This window comes from Vulpes vulpes, chromosome 2, assembly GCF_048418805.1.
Source record: "Vulpes vulpes isolate BD-2025 chromosome 2, VulVul3, whole genome shotgun sequence".
Lineage (NCBI taxonomy): Eukaryota > Metazoa > Chordata > Mammalia > Carnivora > Canidae > Vulpes > Vulpes vulpes.
Genome location: NC_132781.1, coordinates 164,783,929 through 164,794,821, shown reverse-complemented (window position 1 = coordinate 164,794,821; position 10,893 = coordinate 164,783,929). Strand labels below are relative to the sequence as shown.

Here is a 10,893-nt window from a genome sequence, read left to right as displayed (position 1 = left end):
CATCCATCCACCATCCACCATCCACCATCCATCCACCATCCACCATCCATCCATCCATCCACTCATCCACCATCCACCATCCATCCATCCACCATCCACCATCCACCATCCATCCACCATCCACCATCCATCCATCCATCCACTCATCCACCATCCACCGTCCATCCATCCACCATCCACCATCCACCATCCATCCATCCACCATCCATCCACCATCCATCCATCCATCCTCCACCATCCACCGTCCATCCATCCACCATCCACCATCCATCCATCCATCCATCCATCCGGGACATTTGGGCTGTTGCCACTTTTCAGCTACTGTGAATAAAGCAGCTATGAGGTCCAGATCTTGAGTGTTTGCTCATCTGGATTCTGAGCAGGGAGATGTGATTTTGGGGCACAAGTATCCTGAGAGCAGACACCTGCGTATGCTGGATATCAGAGTGTCTGGGTGCTGGACAGGAAGGTGTCAGGGTGCACAGACTTCAAAATCCCAACTCTGGGGCCTGAAAGACCACCCACATGCCCACATTAGGTAGGTAGACTACCACAGGGTCCAGTCCTAAGCCCAAGGGGAACTATCTGCAGCTTGAAAAGGTACCAGTTTGGTGTGCCTGGCTGGCTCAGCTGGTAGAGCATTGGACTCTGGATCTCAGGGTCATGAGTTTGAACCTCATGCTGGGTGTAGAGTTTTTTTGGTTTTGTTTTTTGTTTTTAAGATGAGAGTTTGGGCAGCCCCTATGGCGCAGCCATTTAGTGCTGCCTGCAGCCTGGGGTGTGATCCTGGAGGCCCAGGATGGAGTCCCACATCGGGTTCCCGGCATGGAGACTGCTTCTCCCTCTGCCTGTGTCTCTGCCTCTCTCTCTGGGTCTCTTATGAATAAATAAATAAATATTTAAAAATAAAAATAAAAATAGAAATAAATAAGTACATACATGGTAGGGAAGGGGTGGAAATTCTCAGGTGTCCCAAAGGGAACCAGAGGTTTTCTGGCTAATTCCACACCACTGCGGCCAGTGACAACGGTCCTCGAGGTTGGCCCCAAGTGATCCTCGGCCGGTGGGTGCAGCCCGTCCGCAGCCCCTGCTGGCGCCCCGGCTCCCAGCCCAGCCCCTTGGCAAGTGTCGCCCCCCGGCCTCAGCAGACGCACCTGTAGAGGGGAGAGTCTCACCGACACCGCGCAGGGCTGTCCAAGAGTCGTGGAGGCCATGCGTGGGGGCTCGGCGCGGGGAGAGCCCAAGGCCGGAGCCGAGCGAGTGCACCTGCCTCCTTGGCGTCCGGCCTTCCCGCAGGCCCCGCGGGGGACGAGGGGGCCGAGGGAGCATCGGAGCAGAGAGCGGGGAGTTGGGGTGGGCCCCTGGGAGTCACAGCCGAGGAGGAGCGGCTCGCGGTCTCCCCGGGATAATCGGGGAGGACACCACCTTAATTCCACCTCCATCAGACCTCCGCCAGAAGACACGACCCTTTCACCTCATCAATATTCAAGAGCTTAACAAAAAAAGCTATAACTAGGGAAGTCAGAAATAATGGAATGCAGTATTGATTATTTTATGGTGCGATTAGGGGTAATTACATCTCTCAAATTTTATTTTAATGTTACTTTCTACTACTTTTAGCCTTTTAAAATTATCCCAAACATCCCCATTTAATGGAACACACATGCCTTCAATTTCAATGTGAAATACTTTTTTTCTGCTAAAGTGTGACCTCAATATATTTGAAAACATAAATTACACCATGTATAAACCATAAAAAATGAATGATGAATTTAATTCTGGTGAAGCGTGAGGGATTGAGGAGGCAGGCGGGTGGAGGTGCTGTTTATCCAGTGCGGAGGGGACAGTCAGAGGCAGGAGGGGCCAGCGGGGGCCAGAGGGGCGGCCTGGCCTTCGGGGTCACCGGAACGGGGCTCAGAGCTCTTGGGACACGACCCGGGAGGGACTCGGGAGCTGTGCCTGCCCCAGGGCCTGCCAAACTCCCCTTGGGGACCACGGCCAATTCCTCTGCCCGCCTCCCCCCGCCCCCGGGGGGGCACTTTCCAAAACACTGGCTGCGTCCTGGTCGTCGTGGTCGGGCTTCGGCCTCCCGCCCGTCTCTGTCCCTGCGGGCAGCGAGCGCGGTGGCTCAGTGGGTTGGTCCGCTGGACGGAGGAGCGGACAAAGGCTGCGGGGTCTCCCCTCGGGGAGCTGGGCGGGCAGGTGCCGCGGCGCTGGGGCAGCCGCCAGCCAGACGGGGCCTCGGGCTGACCGAGGGAAGAGCCTCTGTCACTGCCCGTGTCCCCATGGCCATCTAGGCAGTGAGTAGTGGCTGAGGACACAGGCTCCGGGGCCACAGGGCCCCGAGTCCGAGTCCTGACTTGGTTCAGGAACACTGTGAGGACTCTGCCCGTGCCAGGGCCCTAGCGGGCGTCTCTATTCTTCCTTGGTGCGGGCCCTGGGGGGAGGGGGTGGCCTGGCCTGGGCGGGGGGCTTTCCCCGAGCCCCAGGGCAGGGCCCCTGCACCTTCCTTCTGGGCTTCCCTGGCTCTGGCACCTCCCCCCTTGACCTGTCCTGGGGTGACTGGCAGCTCGCCGGCTGGGGACCCTCTGCGCCCCCACACCCACCCTGGGCTGCTCTCCTGTCCCTTGTGACACCTCTGGCCAAGGCAGTTGTGGGAAGTGGGGAGCAGCGGATGAATGAGTCGCTCTCAGCAGCTGTGACCCGGCCGCCTGTCCCAAGGGTCACCTGGGGCGCCCCCAGCTCGGCAAGGCAGGTGCCTAGGGCGAGTCCCCTGCTCCCAGCGCTGGTTGCCTGGTGCCCCCTGCTATTCCTGCGACCTCCGCCTAGGCCTCTTCTGGCCTCCCTCCGACTCTGACTCCACCTCAAGCTCCTCACCTGGGGGGGTCCAGGCTCGTCCTTGGCTGACACGCGGGGCCCGGCTACACCAGCGCTGCCCCGCACAAACATCACGCAGGCCTCTTAGACCGCGAAGCAGCTTTTTGGTAGCCACATTTTTTTTTAGGTGAAAAAAAAAAAAACGGGTGAAATTAATGTAAATTCTGTATTTTATCTGACCGAATATATCCAAAATAGCGTCATTTCCACTTATCAATAGAAAACAATCATTAATGAGCTGTTTCATTCCTTCTTCCCCGCCATCCTTCACCTTTGGACTCCGGGGAGCGGGCTACGCCGAGGGCTCGTGCGGGGCTCTGCGCTGGGGGCTCAGGGTGCAGCCACCAAGCTCCAGCTCAGGCCGCTCAAAGCGCAGGAGCCCTGGGGGGGCGGCCTGGGAGGCTTGGGGAGGGGCGCGGGAGGCTCCGGAACACGCGAAGGGGTGGGGGAGCTGCGGTCAGCCCACTGCAGCCGCCCCATAGACGGCTCCCTGCTGCCACTGTAGATAGCAGCTCCACCCCCACCCCTTCCCCTGTAGATGGTGGCTCCGGCCCCCACGCTCAGATCAAGCCCCCCAAGTGGCCCTGCTCCTCTCCTCCCTCGCCCACCCAGCCTATCAGCAAATCCTGCTTATCTTCGAAACGCGTCCAAGCCCCAGGCCGGCCCAGCTGGTAACCGCAGGCACCACCCGGCTCTGGCGCCCACGACCTATGCTCCCCCAGCCCCCACACTGGTCTGGTTAAAGCAGAAAGTGGCCCCTGTCACTCTGCTGTTCAGTCCTCCAATGCCTGCCAGTCCCTCAGGGTGAAAGTTCAAGTCCATATATTAGAGCTCAAAACCCACAACCATGCTCCTGCCTCAGGGCCTTTGCCCTGCCCACTCCCGGAGCTCAGATGGCCCTTCAGATGTCTGCAAGGCCAACGCCCTCGTCGCCTTTGAGTTTTAACTGAAATATCACCTTTTTAAAAAAAAAAAAGATTTTATTTATGTATTTATTCATGAGAAAGAGGGAGAGAGGCAGAGACACAGGCAGAGGGAGCAGCAGGCTCCCTGCGGGGACCCCGACGTGGGACTCCAGGGGTCACGCCCTGAGCCGAAGGCCGATGCTCAACCGCTGAACCACCCGGACGTCCCTGAAATATCACCTTTTCATTGACGTCCTTCCAGTCCTTTCTATTTTAAATCGCCCTTTCTCTCCCCACCCCGTACCCTTCCTTTATCTCTCATAGACTATAGAACTTACCTATTTATTTCATTGATTGACTGCCTCTCTCACCAGACGTCAGCTCCACGAGGCCACAGGGTTTTGTCCCTTTGTCTGTTCTGGTCACTGCTCCACTCCAGCGTCCACGTGCATGGTGCCGGCCCGTGTTCAGCATTCACAAGTATTTGATGGATAAATGACTAAATAGTCACCACCAAACGGATAGCAGTTTAAACCAGGACCGTTTGTGCACATGTTTGTTTAAAATGTCACCTTTATCGTAAGCTGAACTTCCATCTAAACACGGACCTGTTTCTTGCCACCGATCAATCTACTTGATCTCATTCTAATACTACACTATCGCTTATTGCTATTGGTCTTTTTTTTTTTTTTTCTTAAATAATCTCTATGCCCAACATGGGGCTTGAACTCATGACCCTGAAATCAAGAGCTGTACCCTCCACTGACTGAGCCAGCCCGGGCTCCTCCAATACCACACTATTTTAATTACTATGACCCAAGTAATTTAAGTACTATGACCCAAAATACGTATTTTGGCAGCTATTCCACTATTTACTTTTGAATTTTTTTAAATCGTGCATTCTCTTTTTCATATGAACTCTGACACATTGAATAAAAATTTACATTGGGAACTTCATTGAGATGGCATTAGTTTAATTAATTTAAGAAGAATTTATTTTATTTCACTGTTATCATCACACCCAAAATATATCTCTCCGTTAATTTTTTTAATTTTTAACTTTTTTTATTTTTTTAAATATTTTATTTATTTATTCGTGAGAGACACAGAGGGAGGCAGAGACCCAGGCAAAGGGAGAAGCAGGCTCCCTGCAGGGAGTCCAACGTGGGACTTGACCCCGAGTCTCCAGGATCATGCCCTAGGCAGGCACTAAACCCCTGAGCCACCCAGGGATCCCCTAATTTTTTAATTTTTTAAAAAATATTTTATTTATTTTTTCATGAGAGACACAGAGAGAGGCAGAGACACAGGCAGAGGGAGAAGCAGGCTCCCCGCAGGGAGCCCGATGCAAGACTCCATCCTGGATCCCGGGATCATGAGCCGAGCTGGAGGCAGGTGCCCAACCGCTGAGCCACCCAGGCGTCCCTCCTTTTATTTTTTAATATGAACATATTAGAGGAAAGTATTTCCTATCTTGGGGTAGGAAAAATAAGACATAAAATCCAGGAGCCCAAAAGGAGGAGGGTCGTCCTCTTTTTATGACATCAAATTTTAACATTTCTGTTTGATTAAAGACCAGGCTATGAGAAAAATAACCCACACCCAGACTATATAAGTCTGAATTTCCACTTCTGGGGCTTACAAAAACCACCTCATTCAGTGCACAAAGATATAAAGATATTTACCTCTTTCGTAATAGAAAACATTTCTGGAAACCATGTATGTCCATCCATCGGAAATGGGGTAAATACTTATTTTGCAGCCACACTAGGAAACCCTGAACAGCGACTGAAACACAGTGGGGGGCACCTGGGCGGCTCGGGGGCTACGCATCTGACTCTTGATTTCAGCTCAGGTCATGATCTCGGGGTCGTGAGGCCGAGCCCCGGGTTGGGCCCTGTGCTGGGCGTGGGGCCTGCTGAAGGTTTTCTCTCTCCCTCTCCCTCTGCCCGCCCCCCCACACTCTAAAACAGTAATAATAATAATAAATCTAAAAAAAAGTAGTGAGGCTGATGTGTAACGATCCTAGAAAGATCTCCAGACCTGCTGCCCGACACAGACACCGGTCAGCACGGGGTTGTGATGCGTCTGGTTAGAAGATAATTAAGACGTTTCAAAAAGGGGCAAAGGGTTTGAACAGACATTTCTTCGAGAAGATACACAAACGTCCAAAAAGCAAGTGAAAAGGTGTTCGCCGTCATTAGCCTCAGGGATGAGCTCGTCCAAACCTCAGTGAGAAACCACTCCGCACGCCCCGGAAGCTATAATCAAAACGACAGATCACTGGGGGCGCCCGGGGGGCCCAGCGGTTGGGCATCTGCCTTCGGCTCAGGGCGTGACCCCGGGGTCCCGGGATCGAGTCCCGCGTCGGGCTCCCTGCATGGAGCCTGCGTCTCCCTCTGCCTGGGTCTCTGCCTCTCTCTGTCTCTCATGAATAAATAGATAAAATCTTTAAAAGAAAAGATAATACAAGTGTTGGTGAAGACGCGGAGCCCGGCCCACAGCTGATGGGGCTGCAGGAGCCGCTCGGGGAAACAGCCCAGCAGCTCCTCAAAGGGCCGGATATGGGGCCTAGAGAGCACGATAGTCCGTGGAAAAGCCCGACACAGGACACCGCCTGCCCTGGGGTTCCATTTACACGAAGGATCCGGAATAGGCAAATCCGCAGAGACCAAGAGATTAGAGCTTGCCGAGGGCTGGGGAAATCCAGGATGGAGAGCTGAGCCCGGTGGGCGCAGGGATTCGTTGAGGGGTGATGAGAATGTTCCAGAAGGATGTGGTGATGGTCGCACAACTCCAATGTACCGGAAACCGTTGACTTGGACGCTGTGCCCCGGTGAACTGGACGGTACGTAAAGGATCCAAACGCCAATGAAGGTGCTCGCCCGCCGCCCTCTTACTGGTTAGGGTAGGAGGGTCCGCGAACCCGCGTCAGGCTCCCTGCCCTCGGGGACAGCCCCAGGTGGACAAACCACCACTGCTTCCTTCTATTTTATTTTAAAAGATTTTAAGTAACCTCTACACTGAACGTGGGGCTGGAACCCACAACCGGAGACCGAGAGCCCTGCATGCCGCGGACCGGCCAGCCAGGCTCCCCGAAACACCAACATTTTAAACAAAACAGGACCCTCTTCCTGACGTTTCCGCTGCTGCAGGGCCCGGCCCAGCTCCGCTCGGCAGTTACAGACCCTGCGTTTAAGGTGTTGGTATTTGGAATCCCGGGGCCCAGCGGTTTAGCGCCGCCTCCAGCCCAGCCTCATCCTGGAGCCTCGGGATCGGGATCGAGTCCCTCGTTGGGCTCCCCGCACGGAGCCGGCGTCTCCCTCGGCCTGTGTCTCTGCCTCCCTCTCCCTCTCTGTCTTTGATGAATGAATAAATGAATAAAATCTTAAAAATACATAAATAAAATACTGATATTTTGTTCACCGCAGACTTCTTTGCATCAGGTCTCTTTCTGAAAATATTGCATGAAAGTGTTATTTTTATCTTGATTTCTGAGGAATTTGTGGGGGGACGCTCCTCAAGTTTGGGCTGAATGCTTCATGCGCCCCATGTGAGTCTCCCTGGCCTTGGCTTTGTCCACCTGGGACTCCTGGGCTCCCAGGGGGGAGAGGGCTTGTGAAGGGGAGCCCCAGCCGGGGAAGGGGGGCAGGAGGCCGCAGTGTCACCCGCCAGGGCAGCTGACCAGTCCTGGTCCTCCCCAAGGCCTGGATGGAGAGACAGAGACGTGGAGTGGAGTGGGAGGCCTGGGGCCCATGGTGGAGGGTGGAAGGCACACGGCAGGGGAGGGACAGAGGCAGGGGAGGAGGGAGGGAGATGGGACAGGGGCAGGGGCAAGGGCAGGGGAGGAGGGGGGACAGGACAGGCAGGGGAGGGCAGGGGCAGGGGAGGACAGGAGGGCAGGGGCAAGAGCAGGGGAGGAGGGGGGGGGAAGGGGAGGGGCCAGAGGCTGCAGACAGCGGCACAGAGGAGCCCCTGACCTGGGCGCCCCCTCCCCACCTGGGGCTCCGCCACCCCAGCCCCCGGATCTCCAGGCAGAGGCGCCAGGGAGGGCCCGGGGAGGGGCGCAGGGGGAGAGGCGCTCCAGCCCTGCGTATTGATCGGGCCGGGGTCAGCGTGGGGGCACCAGCTGCCTGCTGGCGGGGATGCTCCCCGGAACCTGCAGCGGGCGGGCCAGAGGGTGCGGCCCGGGGATGCAGGACCCCCCACGCCCCACCCCCATCCCCTCCCACACCCCCTCCCTTCCCCTCCAGGCCCTTGCAGGGACCCCACCCCCCAGGCCTTCCCGAGCCCCATGCCCCCCCAGACCTGCTGGGCTCCCCCTGCGCTTCTCACCGACCCCTGGCTTCCCGGCTGGTACTGGGGACCCTGGTGGCTCCCTCTAGCTGGTCCCGAGCCCTTGGGGGCCCTCCCGGCCTCACGGCCTGGGCCAGCCCTGCCGTGAGCATCTCCCGCCAACACTAGTGGGAGGAGGCGGGTGCGGAGCCACAGCCCCTGGCCCAGGAGCTCGGACCCCTCTGCTTCTCTGAGCCCGGGGAGGCTGTTGGGCACTGAGGGTAGGTGGTCTAGGCCACCTAATAGCTGTGCGACCTTGGGCGGACTGTTTGGCCTCTCCGGGCCTCTGTTTCCCCATCTGCAGCACCATCCAGGGGTGAATCCCAATTCCTGCCCCCCACCCCCACCCCAGGGATTAGTGCCCAGGCTAGGAAGGGGCATGGAAACCCCATAAGGCTTCTCCCCGGGGGCATGAGATGCTCCAACGAGGGTGGGGTGTGCAGGGAGGGTGGGAACGGGCCATCCCCACACGCTGCTGCTGGCGGCCCTCTGCGCCCAGAACTGTCCTGCCTTCAGGCTCTTTCTCGTCGGCTTCTCCGTTGTGGCGCCCATCAGCCCTTCCTCGAGCCCGGGTGCCCGCCACCCCCCCCCACCCCGCACCTTGGTCCGAGCAACGAGCCTCGTCCTCTCCAGTCCCCCCACCCTGTCCTCTGGAGCCGAGGCCCCGCGGCCGCTCTGCTGCAGGACACCGTGCGGCTAACCCCCGTGGTCACTTGTCCGCTCTCGGCCCTCCCAGGGTCGGGGTCCCCTGGTCCCCTGGGAAGCCTCTTACTTGGTCCTGCCCCTTTCCCAGCCGCTGCTCTGGTCTCCACCAGCCAGAGGCCCGGGGCATGTCCTCCCCAGGTAGCTCCCCGCTCGGTGACCCCCCAGCGCCCGGCACTTCCACACGGTGTGCGGGACACCCCCGGCTCTGCGTCTCCAGCTCAGACCTCCCTCCGCAGGCCCCGCTCGCCAATAACCTGTTTCCCTAAGAAAAGGGCTTGGGAAGGAAGGCCAAAGGCGCTGCCCCCCCACCCCCCCACCCCCCCCACCCGGGGCAGGCGCTGGCCCTCGTAGGAAGGACGGACCAGGCCGCGGGGGAGCGGGGGAGCCGCGGCGAGCGCCAGCCCCGGGCTGATCGGTAGCACCGAGCTCACCCTCACATGAATGGCAGTTCCATAAATCAGACTTCTTGTTAAATCTGTAGCCAAAGCATATGTATCCCGTTAGGAAGCAGGGAAGCTTCTGGAGCATGGCTGTGCCCCCTCGCTCACCCCTCAGCCGGGCCCAGATCTGCCGGGGTTTCCAGGGGGCTGCGGCCGGCGGGGCCAGGCTCGGGCCATCGGGGCGGGAGTCAGGCCCGAAAGCCCGGACCCGGAGCAGTCCCGCCGCCAAGGCCTCTGGGCCTCGGGGAGGAACTGGGCGCCCGGGGGCTCCGTCCAGGCGGCGTCTGGCTCTTGATCGTCCGCTCGGGCCGGGACCGCAGGCCGGACTCAGCCGTCAGCTGGCTCCTGCAGCGGGGGTCTGCTTGGCGACTCTCCCTCGCCCCCCGCCCCCCCCCCCCACTCTCTTTCTCTAAAATCAATGAACACGTCTTTTAAAAATAATAATAACCGACACCAGAACCTCATGTCCCAGTACAACCAACGTTTATTTCTGGTGGGACGTGTCTGGCGACGGCGCAGGGCTCCGGGGGTGACCACCCCGGCCGGCGCAGCTCCCACGGCGGGGCGCAGGGGCGGGGGCGAGGAGGCCGCCGGAGTCCCAGGCCACACTCGCCCTCAGGGGGCGCGGTCCCCCTCCCGCAGGCCCGGGGCGTCTGCTCCGCACCCAGCGGCGGCTCACCTGTCCACACCGCGCTGCGCCCGGCTCCCGGGGAGACATTCCTGAACCCTCACCCCGAGCCGAGCCTCTGTGACTCCTGTGCACTCCGCTTCACACACCACATCGGGAGGGAAACCGCTCCCCCCCGCCCCCCACCTCCCCACGTGCCCACGTGGGCTGAGCCACCATCTCCGGCCTCCACGGGGGCGGGGGGGGGGGGGGGGGGCCCTGGGCTCAGACCCTCCGTGACCCGTCGGAAGTCACCTCCTCCCACGCTCCGGCCTCCCCGGCCTCCGTGCTGCCCCTCTCCCGGTCAGCCCAGTGCTGCCTCAGGGCCTTGGCACCGGCACATCGTTCTACCGTCTCTGCTCAGGGGTCAGTCCTTCCCTGACCCCTGACCCCCACGTCTTAAATCGCACACCTACCCCTGCATTTCTCCTCCGTTTTCCTTCTTGCAGGGAGACGTCCCACTTTCTAACCGTCTAGGATTCCCCTGATTGTGTTTACCGTGTCTCTCCCCAGGTGGAGTGTAGGGCAGAGCCGTTCATACCTGCCACCTGGAAGAGGGCCTGGCACGCAGTAGGTGCACCGAGGCACTTTTGTAGGACGAGACGAGCAAACCAAAGCATGGGTGGCACAGTGGCCAGGAGCTCGGCCTTGGGACCCAGCTTTGCCACTTACTACCGTGGAATGTGAAGCAGTTCACTCAGCGTCCCGGCCGTGGGGCCACGCGCAGCTGAGCATCGCCACGCAGGGAGGAGCCGATTTCCTTTAAGATTTTATTTTCGGGGACCCCTGGGTGGCGCAGTGGTTTGGCGCCTGCCTTTGGCCCAGGGCCTGATCCTGGAGACCCGGGATCGAGTCCCACGTCGGGCTCCCGGTGCATGGAGCCTGCTTCTCCCTCTGCCTGTGTCTCTCTCTCTCTCTCTCTCTCTCTCTCTGTGACTATAATAAATAAATAAAAATTAAATAA

At 58.6% G+C, this 10,893-nt stretch overlaps 1 non-coding gene across 1 annotated transcript; it reads left to right on the top strand.

Moving 5' to 3' along the window:
• The first annotated feature begins 615 nt into the window (after nucleotides 1-615).
• Nucleotides 616-688, top strand: TRNAQ-CUG (transfer RNA glutamine (anticodon CUG)). The gene has a single exon. It is a non-coding gene; the product is annotated as a tRNA-Gln (tRNA).
• Nucleotides 689-10,893: the final 10,205 nt, after the last annotated feature.